General features: G+C 48.0%; 1 long non-coding RNA gene across 1 annotated transcript; it reads left to right on the top strand.

The window, feature by feature from the left end:
* Positions 1 to 10,448: 10,448 nt before the first annotated feature.
* On the top strand, positions 10,449 to 11,137 carry LOC307225541. The gene is made up of 2 exons (XR_013843061.1): positions 10,449 to 10,839; positions 11,010 to 11,137. It is a non-coding gene; the product is annotated as an uncharacterized lncRNA (long non-coding RNA).
* Positions 11,138 to 13,549: the final 2,412 nt, after the last annotated feature.

The raw sequence follows: 13,549 nt of genomic DNA, 5'->3' as shown, positions 1-13,549 counted from the left end.
GGCGAATTTTAAACACGGGGGAGGCCGTGGCACCCACACGCCTCCCTCCTCCTGACGTCAGGGCGATGATGGGAGAGCAGCGAGGGAGGGATTCGGAGGGGGAACTTCTGCTCCGCGCTTTAAAGAGACACGGCGGGGGAAAGGAAACTGGGTTATCCGCAATGGACGCTGGTTCGCAACGCAGGCACCGACGAGGAACCGCCATGTCTGGGGGTCCATGTGAAAATGTCTCCACCGTGGTGCCGAAGGGTGCAAGACCTTGGTTTTTTGGAGGGGGCACCCGGATATGAACCAGCTAAGGGTGCAATACTAATTGTCCATCCAGATCCAGCGGTGCCCTGATCCTGTTACTCCCGAAGGAAGTATCTGTCAGAGGTAATCCTTTTTGTACAGGAGAGAGAGCGTTAATATGAAGAGTCTTGTCGTGCATGCATAGCGAGCTGCACTAGCTAATACATGGCTCTTAAGAGGGGTAGGAAGAACTCTGTTTTTTTATTTTTAAATTTCTTTCCCACCTTCCCTCCAAGGAACTCGAGGTGGTTCACATAGTTCTCCTCCATCCCGTTTTATCCTCGCAACAACCCTGTGAGGTGGGCTCAGCTAAGAGACTGGCCTCAAGACCACCCTGTTCTGCTTTGTAGCTGGTCACCATAGGATCCTCCTTACTACAGCATATTCCTTTGTTGTTTATATTGCCAGCCACCTTTTCACACACTCAAAGGCAGCACACAAAAGCAGACGGAACAATACACTTACACCCAAAAAGCTGCCCTGCAAAAACGGTAACATTAAACACCCCAGGCAAGTGATCATCTAATTAAATCAAATACCAGCTGCCTAAAAATATGCATTTTGCACCCTCTCTGGGATTTAGTTCTGAGTCCAGGGGCTTCCTGTTTCATAGAACAGGCTCTTAGTCATGGCTTTCAGAAGTCCAGTTTCATGAAACACCCAGGAGCTTTCATTGCCTGTCACACTAGGCAGTCCCACCTTCTTTGCAGGCAGCTTGAACAGTTGATCTCATGGCTATTATTACGTCAGCCTGGTTTTTGTGCTCTTTGTCGTCATCGCCCCACTTTGTGTAACATCTTGCCTGATGAAGAGTTCTGGAGAATTCAAAAGCTTGCCACATTTCTGTGAAACTTTGGTTCTTCCCAATAAAGATCTTGCCTTACTGTATTTGGGGCTGGTTTTCCCCCTTTTATGGACCAACACGTTACCAAGTACAAAGAAGAACGGAGGTGCTTGCACCTTTAATAACTGTTCAGGGTTTTTGGCAGGTCAACTTGACTTGCAGAATTGAGATACGCTGCACCTGTATATATACTCTGGTCACCACACAGATATGTTAATCAAAGACTGGTGTGACAGAGGCCTGAGCTACTGCAGATGTGAAGCAGAGCCGCTAGAAGCTAGGCTCTAACTTTCATTGATCTCAGTGGGGCAGCCAAGACTAGCATGGCCAGATGCAACAGCACACAGGGGTCTTGCACCTTTAATTGTTGCATAGAAGAGGGAATGTCAGCAGGTGTGGTTTGCATAGAAAGCTACAGCTTCTGCACTTCCCCACTTCTTTGTAACAATTAAAGGTGCAGGAGCTCTGTTGCACCTGACCACCCTAGCCAGAACTGCCTGTCATGCATGCTATCAACCTTGCATGACAAACTACACCAGCTGAGGTTCCCTCTTTCTACACAATTATTAAAGGTGTAGGAGCCCAGTCTGCTTTTCATCTATGCAATAGTCATGTCTGGGATCCTACATTGCTGGGATAGGCTCGTATTCAACTAACTTTTATTCAAGGAGATTAATGGCTATTAATAACTTAGGTCCCTTAAGTTTAGTGGATATAATATGAGTAAAAGTTCCTGAATTACAGGGAGTTGGACTAGATGAGCCTTAAGGTACCTTCCAACTCTTCAATTCTATGATATGCCTATGTTTTTTCTTGAACCAACGCTCCCCTCCTGGGATTTCCAGCAATTGGCATTCAGACGGATACTGCCTCTGGCCACGGAAGCAGGGTCTAGCCATCATAGCTAGTAGCTACTGATAGGTTTATCCTCCACTGATTTGTTTGATCCCCATTTAAAGCCATCCAAGTTCATGGCCATCCCTGCCTCCTGGTCCACAGTTTAACACTGTTCTGTGCAAAGAAGCATTTTTAAAAATCTGTTCTGAATCTTCCAACACTCAGCTTCGTTGGATGTCCACAAGTTCCAGTGTTATGCGAGAGGGAGAAAACCTTTTTATCTATCCACTTTCTCCTTGCCGTACCTAATTTTATACATTTTTGCCATGTCACCGCTTACTTGCCTTTTATCTAAACTAAAAAGCCCAAGGGGATGTTTGGAGTGAGGCTTATCTCTTAGATGAGTTGGACAGTCATGCTCAGGAAGAACACCTGGACAGGGATGTTGTTGGCTCACTATGGAGCAATGTCCATTGGGTGGGCAACTCAGGCCTTCTTTGGAGCGTAAGGTTATGTAGCGCTTTAAATTTGTCTGCTATGGGCACTGAAAGTCCTGTCATCTGTCTCCCCATGACTCCTGGTACATAATGTTGCATATGAAAGCAGACAGAAGGCAGACAACAGGGCTGTGTGTGTATTAATAGATGATGAATTAATAGATTATGTTACCTTATACAATATTGGTCGATCTAGCAGCAGCGGAGCAAGCCAATTGGGCGCCTGGGGGTGCAGGGCCAGCCACCCGCAGGGGCACCGCGGGGCCTCTAAGGCAGTGATTCTCAACCTGTGGGTCCCCAGATGTTGTTGGACTACAACTCCCATCATCCCTGAGCTCTGGCCTTGCTAGCTAGGGGTGATGGGAGTTGTAGTTAAACAACATCTGGGGACCCAAATGTTGAGAAAGGCTGCTCTAAGGAGTCTGCTTGCCTCCTCCCACTCAGCCACCCTACAGCTGAGGGGGAGGCAACGGGCAGACTGTTTGGGACAGCACAGAGGCTGCGGGAGCTCAAGCCACCGCGTCACTCCCAGGAGAGACGTGTGTCTTGGGCATGCTGCAGGCCCCGCAGTGAGTGCTGCCCGCCATTTTAGCACCCCCAGCGGTGGGGACACCCGGGGCGGACCACACCTACCACACCCCCTTTGCTACGCCCCTGCCATCTAGTATTGTCTCCTCTGATATGGCAGTTCCCCACGGTTCCAGTCAGAAGTCTTCCCATCATAATGATTTTTTCAAACTTTAGATAGTGAACTTGGAACGTTCTGCATGCAAAATATCAAACTGAACAGTGGCCCTTCAGAGAGACAGTCTCTCCTCTCACTGCATGGGTTCTCTAGGTTGCAACCTGGCACCCCTGATGCATCTCTGTTACTTTGTTCTCAAAGACAAGCCATATCCTGTGTGGAGCTGATCTCTGAGGCTTCCGTTTGGCAGTACACCCTCACAATTGCTTGCCCTCAGCAGTGTGTTTTGTTTGCATCTGTTATTGCAATTTCTCACAGAAGCTTCAATTAGGGGTGATTGCTAGGCACCACACACACAAAGGAAGGCTGGTCCTGATGCCAGGAAGTTCACACTCACAAGGGACTGGAGCTAAGACCTGAATGCAAATGTTCTCCATTGAAGGTGGGGGAGATGCTGTTTTAGACCCAGTGGGTGAATCCTCTACCAAAGAGAATCAGCCCATTCCTTCTTTTGTATGGCTGAACAGCTGCCCCCTCTCCTTCTTCACTCCTACATTTGATGCATAGTCAATGAGAAACAAATGCCAGTCATGGGGAGCTCAAATCCTTCCCAGGTGTCATTAATAAGGTGGCATATTTCTGCAATATTAAATGCTGGTGTTTATTTCATGGTGGGCATAGGCATATGCCACAGGGATCTGTCCAAATAACATGCTTTTCTGAGTCAGAATAAGTACTAAATAAATAAAGAGCCATATAAACCTAACCACGGCTTCTTTGTGAATTGGGTTCAAATCTACTCCAGAGCTAAATCTAGTTTGTGCAAAATGATTAGGTACATAATTGCAGATATAAATGCTACTTTTCAGAAATAAAAGGACATACATAGCCCCAAATTAAAAATTCAATAATGCCTACATGTATTTTTGTTTACCCCAGAAAATTCCTAAGGTCTTGTTCATTGGTTTGTCTGGAACATTTTTAGCCCATTTTGCAACCCCTTAGGATCCCTAGAGCGACTAACGGTGAAAACATTAATTAAAACAGTTCAGATAAAAATAGAAATGCTATAACAAAATTAAAAACATCAGAACAACAAAACTGATATTAAAACAAGATAAATCCAGAGCTAAGCAGAGATTTTAGAAAGACATATAAAAGCCCTGAGCAAATAAAAAGGTGTTGTTAACCTGGCGCCAAAAGAGCACCAGCTTTGGCACCACACAAAACTTCCAGAGGCAGGTGCTGCCAGCGAAATGCTGTATTTCTTGGGTCTCCATCCGTCAGCTTACCTCTGAAGGTAAGCAGTTCCAAAAAACGTCCTGTGAAAATGATCTCAAGTTCTAGACAGTCATCTGGGAGTAAGCAGTCCAGGGAGTGCACACTGTCACTAAGTTACATAGGGCTTTAAAGGTCAAAATTAGCATTTTGATCTGTGCTTGGAAATAGATTGGGAGCCAGTACAGTTGCTTTAAAACTGGCAAGATGTGTTCCAAATACCCAGTCGTAGCCTGTAATCTAGGCTAGCTGCTGTGTTTTGTGCCAACTGAATTTCCTAAACCGTTTTCAAAGGCAGCCTAATGCAAAATGCATTAATGCTATCTAAATGGGACACTACTAGAGCATGAATAACTGGCCAGACTATTTCTGTCCAGGAGACAGTGAAGGAGTGAGGACCAGGGGTCCACCTGGGTCCACTTTGGAGAGCCAGACTGAAGCCATTTTATAAGGAGCAAGCTAAAAGCTAAAAACTACTTCTCTCCTCTTCTTGCACAAAGCATTTTTGTAAATGCAGCAAGTGTGGTCAGAGCACTTCACACCTGCAAGCTAGCTGTCGACCCAATTCTAGTAAAACACCGAGTCAAGAGCGAACAACAGGAAGATTTAGCTCACCACAAGACTAACGGTGAGAAAACCGATGGTCAATGTGGTTTTACTAGGAACTGTAAGTGGGTCAGAGAGTTTATGAGCTTACAACACCACCTAATGGAGAAAGCAGTTTGGAACCAAAAGGCCACCACCAATTTTCTAATTGGTTGAGCTTCAATGAATATGCATAAAGGAGGATGTCTGGGAGGTGGAAAGGGGGGCTGAACTGTTGCTTTGCCTTAGGGCATAAAAGTTGTCTGCATCTGACTGACGGTGGGCATTCTCTCATTTCTTCCTGAATGCACCCCTTTTTGCTTTTTGTCTGACAAAAACCAAATTGAATAAAATCTTCTTTTTAAGAAATATTGCTGCCTGGATTTTTCCATTCTGGTCTGTATTCTGAAGTCCCCAACATTTCTGGTGCCCAAGGTGACTCGGATAGGGACCTTAAGTCCTCAAAAAGACCAGAAGGCAGCTCCCTTGTCCTTTTCTAGGCAGGGCACAGGGGAGGGGGCAACCGGCCGCTTGCTCCTGGCGCGCACCGAGGCTTTTCTTCGGAGGAGGGCGAAGCCAATTTGACCCTCCTGCTGGATCCTGTGAGAGGAGACAACAGATTGAAGGACCGAGGTTGACAGGACAGGACAGGACAGGACAGGACAGGACAGGACAGAGTCCAGCCGGCTGGGGTGAGTAGATGAAAACAAGTCCTGTGGGGAATAGGAAGCCTCCTTTTGAACAAGGAGAAGGGAGATCCTGATCACATCTCCAACGTGGCCAGTGGCATTAAGGGGAAAAGGATTGTCCCCTGATAACCACCCACGTTAAGGTATTTGGAAGAAGGAAATGGGACAGAGGGAATTGGTGTGTGTTTTGTGTGTTGTATGTCAGATACTCCAGTGCATGAATTTGTTGAATGAGCGGTCAGGGCTTAGCGTCCCTTTGGCCAAGCGAGTGCAGGGTTGTGCATTTCCTAGTAGGGCGACCTCACCTAGGTCACAACCTGAAGTGTGTGGAGAGTGGAAGGAATTTTGAAACCCGGTTAGGAGCGGAGTATCTGAAAAATGGGGTCTGAAGCAAGCCAATGTAGTCTTTTTGAATGCTTTTGATTTGGCCCAAATTACTTACAATCAGAGAGAGGAGGCCTCAAAGGAATAACCACCCCCAAGCTTTTCTGATGCCTACTCCTCAGTCAGCAGGCATCAAATCTTTCAGAAACATAGGGGCCCTAGTTGGGACAGGGCAACAAGGAGTATCTTTTGAGGCTGAGGACCTACTTAGAGAAGAGTTTCAGACTCAGATGCAGCTTTGGGAGCGATGGAGGGGATCGCTCGAGAGATCCCTTAGGTTATTCAAGTTGGTATATTGCACTAGAATGCATACAAACCTTTCAGATCTCTGGACCTCAATGAAGGCAAGAGTTCAGCTAGGCAGAGCTGGAGGACTCTCTCCTGAGTTGTGGCTTTGGTAGGAAGGCAAGCCTCCTAGTTTCTCCAAAGCCCATCACTGAACTGGGAAGCACATGAGCCTCGCAGACATCCAACAGTTTTGATCCCTATAGTAGCTACAGCTTGACCAGGGAGGACAACCTAAATCCCAGAACTTAGCTAGGGAAGAGCTGGGTACCTCTGTGACCAGCGGCAGTTTGGAACACATCAGGGAAACCACCAGCAGCCCCCTAGCTTCTCTGATGACCAGTGAGAGGTGGTCTATGGCTAGGAATTACGAAATGCTTTCAGACCTATAGCAGTTACAGTTGAGACAGGGAGGGCAATTTAATTGGTGCCCTTAACCAGGCACCAGCTGGATGGCTCAGAGCTCAGGTGTGTCTCAGAGAACACTGTAACAGACCCCTAGTTTGAGGCTCAGACAGAGGAGCCTCAAGAGAAGACCTGCATCTCTGTGGCCACCACAGTTGACAAGTTAGTTGCCACAGAAAAGGATGAAGGAAGAGATGAAGAAACAAGCCGGACACCTGAAGCTGACACAGGGTGTGAGCAGCCAGTGGCAGGTGTCTGCTGGGAGAACTACTAGAAGTTTAAAAAAAAAAAAAAAAAACTGCACAAAACAGAAGGAGGAAGAAGAGCTTTGTCCATTTAACTTGGATGAGTTTGTGACCATGGATGAAGTTCTAGAGGTTCACGTGATAATAGAGAAACCCCCCCACCCCCCTGGCTGAAGAAATATAAGACTGATCAATGCAAAATTATGGCCCTTAGGACTGAAATTAAAGGAACACAGGCAGGAAAATGTCTGTTCCCAGTGCCGTGGTGGCCCCCTTGGGAGGACAGGGACAGCCCCATGTCCCCAATGCTCCACCGTTGCCCCACTATGTGGCCCCAGGAGCCGAAGCAATAAGAAAGGGGGGGCTGCCAGACACCCCAGAAGTAGACAAGGCAGAGCCCAGCGACCAGACCCTGGAGGAAATATACCCCAAAGTTAAAGAATTGAGAGAACAGATGGCCAAATACAGGACGACTACCCCTATGTATCGAGAAGCTGCAGAAACTTATCGCAATGCTCGAGCCAAAGCATTGGGGGAGTACATAAAGCGGTCTAGGTCCACCGCAGAGGCAGGAGAAGCAGAAGTCCTGACCCCCCCCCCTTCGTGTAGTTTGGGACAAGCCGCTCCCTGCGCCTCCCTTCACCCTCCAATACGTCCCCTTCACCACCACTGATTTGATGAATTGGAAGACCCACACCCCTACATTCGCTGAAAAACCCCAGGCAATGGTGGACTTGCTGTCCTCCATATTTGCAGCAGCTGAGGGAAGCCTCCAGGACCAAGGTGGAGGAGCTGCAGCACCAGATGGCAGAGCTTTCCTCTCTGGCTGCCAAAAGAGACCCAGGGGAGCTGGGGAGGCTTAAGGAGAAGGTCCGAGCGCTGAGCGGGGAGCAGGAGCAGGAGCAGGAGCAGGAGCAGGAGCAGGAGCAGGAGCAGGAGCAGGAGCAGGAACAGGCCCACCTGAGGCTGCAGGCCGAACAGCAGAAGGTGGCAGAAGTGGAGGCTTGTGAAGCAGACGTGGCTGATGCTCTAGAGAAGCCCTGGGTTGCGTGGCAGGGACTGAAGACGGCATATTAGGCCGCAATAGAAGCCAGACCAGAGGGACCTGGAAGCCCAGAAGGGGCTGTGGGACGCCCAGAAAGCCCAGAGGGGCCTAGAGGATGCCCAGAAAGAGTACCAAGCCCAGAGGGGGCTGAGGCTGCTTTGGGAAGTTGTTTCTACGGTTCAACGCATCTGTGTGATGGACTGTGTGTTGGAAAAAGGCTGAGAAGGCAGCTGCAAGTTGTTTCTCAGGCAGCAGAGCACCCAAAAGTGGGGGTGCAGGCCAGGGAAGCCGTTCCAAGAGCTCTGAGAAGGCCAAGTCCAACAGCAGAGTTAAAGGCAACACTGAGGCTAAGGAGAAGCGAGGTAGCCGAGCTGGAGGCTCAAGTGAGGCTGGCAGGGGATCAGAGCCATAAGGACCTGAGTGCAGCTGAGTCCAGCCTCTCTAGCACCAGGGCAGCCCTGAAGGAGAGGGCACCGAAGAATTGCTCCACCTGCTGTGGGAGGCGGGATACAAAGTTTCCCAACAGAAAGGTCAATTGTGCCAAAATAAAATGAAATACTTAGGTTTTAATGTGTCACACCAGCAAAGGACACTGCGACCAGAAAAAAAAAAAAGCTATTTGCTGCATGAAGGAACCCACCACCAGAAAACAGTTGCGAGGATTCCTAGGAGTAGCAGGCTTTTGCAGAATGTGTATCCCAGGCTTCAGTATTTTAGCAAAACCTCTAAACGAGAGTACCAGAGGAAGAGAAAGAAACCCCTTTGAGTGGGGGCCAGCCCAACAAGAAGCTTTTGAGACTATTAAGTGATGCCTCATGACTGCACCAGCCCCAGCCTCAGTTATTGGAGCACTGGTCCCAGAAGGGATCTTAAGCACTGCTGACAAACCAGCCTATACAAAGCAGGAAAGGGACACTGCAGATGCTCAGGAGTTGACATTGTCCAAAGAAGAATGGTACCTTACCCCTGATGCTAGGATATAGATCCCAGAGTCCCTTTCCCAGCAGATAATTCAGAGATACCATGAATCCACCCACATGGGGCCAGATGCCACAACCAAGCAGCTGGAGAAGTATGTCTATATAGCCAAGCTTTATCAACTGGCAGCCCAGATTTCCAGGAAATGCCTGCTTTGCCAAAAGAATAATCCCAGAATACATTTACGGGTTGCCAACACCCTCAACCCAGCTACTCTACTGCCTTTGCCAGACACAGACAGCATGGAACACCATGATTGTCTCCAAGTGATGGATGAGGTCTATTCCAGCAGACCGGAACTGAAGGATGAGCCGCTGAAGAATCCAGACGTTGTATATTATCCAGATGGCAGCAGTTTCATTGTGGACGGCCTTCGTAAAGCAGGATATGCTGTAGTGACCAATGAAGAGGTTGTGGAAGCAGAACCCCTGTCCCCCGGTACTTCTGCCCAAAAGGCTGAATTAATTGGACTGACTAGGGTCCTGCAATTGGCAGCTGGATGCAAGGCTAACATCTATACAGATTCCAAATATGCCTTCTTAACCCTGCATGTGCATGGCGCCCTATGGAAAGAGCGAGGCTTGATTGGAGCCCACGGGAAAGCCCTGAAATATGGTCCAGAAGTTGAGACATTACTGGAAGCTGTATGGGCCCCCGAAGAGATTGCTGTGATGCACTACAAAGGCCATGGGAGAGGCCGGGACATGGTCACTAAAGGCAACCAGAAGCTCGTGAAGCAGCTCTGAAACCTCCACCAGTGGTCACCGCAGCCCTCATCCCAGAACTCACTCCAGACAACGTAGAACCTCGTTACACCCTTGATGAACAGCAGTGGGCATGTCAAGAAGGAGCAATGCTCCAGGAAGGACCAGACAACCGTGTTTTTGTCCCACAGCATCTGGCCAGTGTCATTGTGAAGAATTACCACGAATCCACCCATTTGGGAGGCCCAGCTGCTGAAGCACACCTTGGGAGAATACTCTACATCCCCAACCTATCTCAGCTAACTGCTGCTATATCCCAGAAGTGTGTCCTGTGCGCAGCCTACAGACCCCAGAATTCGGGAAACACTGAGCGAATAAATCGTACCTTGAAGACCCACTTGGCCAAGCTGACCCAGGAAATGGAACTCAACTAGATAGATGTCCTGCCCATTGCCTTGTTTCGGGTGCGAATCGCTCCAACTAAGAGACTGAGACTATCACCTTTTGAACTTCTATATGGCAGACCACCCCATTTCATCAGCGACATCCCCGCCAGTTTGGGGCGGGTGGGAGATCACATCAGCCAGGAATAAGTGCAATCCATGTCCTGTGTGTGTGTTTGCTTCCTTTCCAGGTATTTCTTCCAGTCTCGCTGAGCCGGTTCACCAGTTCCAACCGGGGACAGCATCTGGCGACCCCCTCATCCCCAACTGCGGTGAAAGTAGCCGAGGTGATCCCCTGGGTACATCACACGCGTCTGAAGAAGTCAGAGGGTGTCTGGACTTGCAAGAAAAATCCTGCTGACCCTCTGAAGCTGACTCACTGATCATCACCTTGTGTCTGACGCTACCGGAACGCGTTGGGCCACGGGCAACGAGATCCTGCAGCTGATCATCACAAGGACTTTCATAAGGACTTTCTCTTTTCTCTATTATGTTCTATGTTGATTTGCTCTATGTCTTATTGCCCTGACCCCACCGAGCCATACCAAACTTACTGGCCTGCTGGCCTCTGCTACGACTGGTTCGTCTTGCCGGTGGTAAGAGATGGCGTGCTCATTGGCTATTGGAAACAGGGGTTTGATGAGGTTGCCGTATTGAAACATCCCACTACCCCATTGTGGCTCCTCTTCCACACCACTGTCCAGCGCACGTGGGTACTGCTTATACGGGAACTTGCAGAGACGGTCGAAATCTATCGAGTTCTGGACCGCTCCTGCTGTTGTGGGGGGGTAACCAACTGTCAATCGGGGGGTAGAGCACTGTACCAACCCCATCTGGTAGACCAGGTCCTAATCTTAACCCAGGTGTTGCATGGGACGGAACCTATCTTAATGCAAGTGTTGTAGGGGAGGGAGCCTGAACCAGGTGTGCATTGAAATTGCTGAACAAGTGCCAGTAAATTCTGCAACACCACCTCTGACAATCGTGGTGGCTCGAGCCTCCCAAAATCCCAGAATACTACCTAAACTGCTGGGCCTGGTAACTCCATACCTAATACCCTTGAATGTGGCAGGGTATTCTTGTGGCTGCATAAGAGTTGCCACCCAGTAGACAGACAGGGCACCTAGTTCCGGAAGAATTGGATGGGAGGGGCGCCAGCGGGCAGCGTCCCCAATGTAGAAACTTGCTCTCCAGCAAATTTAGAGGCACCACTAGGACTTTTGGTATTGGGACCAGAACCCCTTGATATAGTCACCCCGTGTTTCAGGCCGTTGCAGGGGTGGATATATTCTTGTGGGTGCAACATCATTTACATGGAAGAAGGGGCCCCTTTTGGGTATAATATTCTCCCAGGAAACCACAGGGGTCTCCACCCACCGGGAATAGTTGGGAAGTTGATCCAAGTGGTAGGAGCTTCCGAAATAAGGTGGAAAATAACCCCAGAGGCCCAAGCGTTTATAGAATACGAATATCAGTGGGCCCTTCAGCGGTAAAAGAACATTAGGAATGGCCCCCGAGTATTGGTGGGAGGAACTATGGAAATATTGGGGTTGGTGGGTAGGAGTGGTATGTACTGCCCTACTTCTTTGGATGCTCCTGTATTTTTGCTGGCATTGGCCAAAGCGGGAAAGAGTCCCCTGGCCTCCCATGCCAATTTTTCCCCGTCTAACCCCTACAATAGGTGGTTACAAATGGCTGAGATGGTAGCCCATTCGGCCAATAAGTCAAAATGTCTGGTATACACCTTGGCCCCAACAGATGCCACAAGTAGACTACCACTTCTCCCACTGCCACTTAACCGTTCCACCATTCACAAACGAGCACTGGTCAATGTCTCAGCACGTACCCATATCCTGGCTCTCTATAATGTGGTACCTATTGATCCATCTATCGAAAATGATGAACCGGAACCGGTCAGCATTTTCATGATGGAAAGGGGGGAATGAAGGAGTGAGGACCAGGGGTCCACCTGGGTCCACTTTGGAGAGCCAGACTGAAGCCATTTTATAAGGAGCAAGCTAAAAGCTAAAAACTACTTCTCTCCTCTTCTTGCACAAAGCATTTTTGTAAATGCAGCAAGTGTGGTCAGAGCACTTCACACCTGCAAGCTAGCTGTCGACCCAATTCTAGTAAAACACCGAGTCAAGAGCGAACAACAGGAAGATTTAGCTCACCACAAGACTAACGGTGAGAAAACCGATGGTCAATGTGGTTTTACTAGGAACTGTAAGTGGGTCAGAGAGTTTATGAGCTTACAACACCACCTAATGGAGAAAGCAGTTTGGAACCAAAAGGCCACCACCAATTTTCTAATTGGTTGAGCTTCAATGAATATGCATAAAGGAGGATGTCTGGGAGGTGGAAAGGGGGGCTGAACTGTTGCTTTGCCTTAGGGCATAAAAGTTGTCTGCATCTGACTGACGGTGGGCATTCTCTCATTTCTTCCTGAATGCACCCCTTTTTGCTTTTTGTCTGACAAAAACCAAATTGAATAAAATCTTCTTTTTAAGAAATATTGCTGCCTGGATTTTTCCATTCTGGTCTGTATTCTGAAGTCCCCAACAACAGTGGTGTGATCTGAAGCTAAACAAGCCTAGGCTTGGCTGGTATCTGAAAAGAAACCACCCTGAGAACCCTTTGTAAACAGATCTGGGCTTTTGGGGGGAAATCTTTGATTTATTTAAGAACATTTATATACCACTTGATTGTAAATATATAGGGCTACCATATTCCCCAAAGTGAAGAGTTGTTGAGCTTTTCTGGGGGGGGGGTCAAATGTTGGTGATTTTCTTAGATTTTTGCAGAAATTCTTTATAAAAATAGCCCAACTTGCCATACATACAACTTGCCATACAAAATAGCCCAACTTTTCCACCCGGATGCCATTTTTCTGAGCGATTCCTGGACATATGGCAGCCCTAAAATAGAACCTAAAAATAATAATAATCAATAAAAGACAATGCTGAAAATAGGTATTTTTAATATATTTATGCAGTGATTTTTTTCTGGGGGTACGCACGGGTACGCATACCCCTAACCATTTTGTGAATCTAAGTTTGGCCTCATTGAGGGACTGTATTTCAATATGAGTAGGAAAATGAGAGTACCCCTAAGAAAATTGTTTTTAGCAGGTATCAAAAAGAGCCCTTCAAAGGCACTTACCTGATGTTGATAGGCAGGGAACTTCAAAGTGTGGCAGCTGCCAAACTGAAAGACTGGTTTTTCTACAACTGCAGAACAAATATTTTGTGGAGCCTCTAACTGTGTCAGTTCCATGGGGATGGAATAAAAATATTGTAAATAAGGCATGTCTTTCCTTTGCATATATTTGATGTGTTTATTTTTTAAAATATA

This window comes from Podarcis cretensis, assembly GCF_951804945.1.
Source record: "Podarcis cretensis genome assembly, chromosome: 10".
Lineage (NCBI taxonomy): Eukaryota > Metazoa > Chordata > Lepidosauria > Squamata > Lacertidae > Podarcis > Podarcis cretensis.
This window is presented reverse-complemented; position numbering and strand designations above follow the sequence as displayed.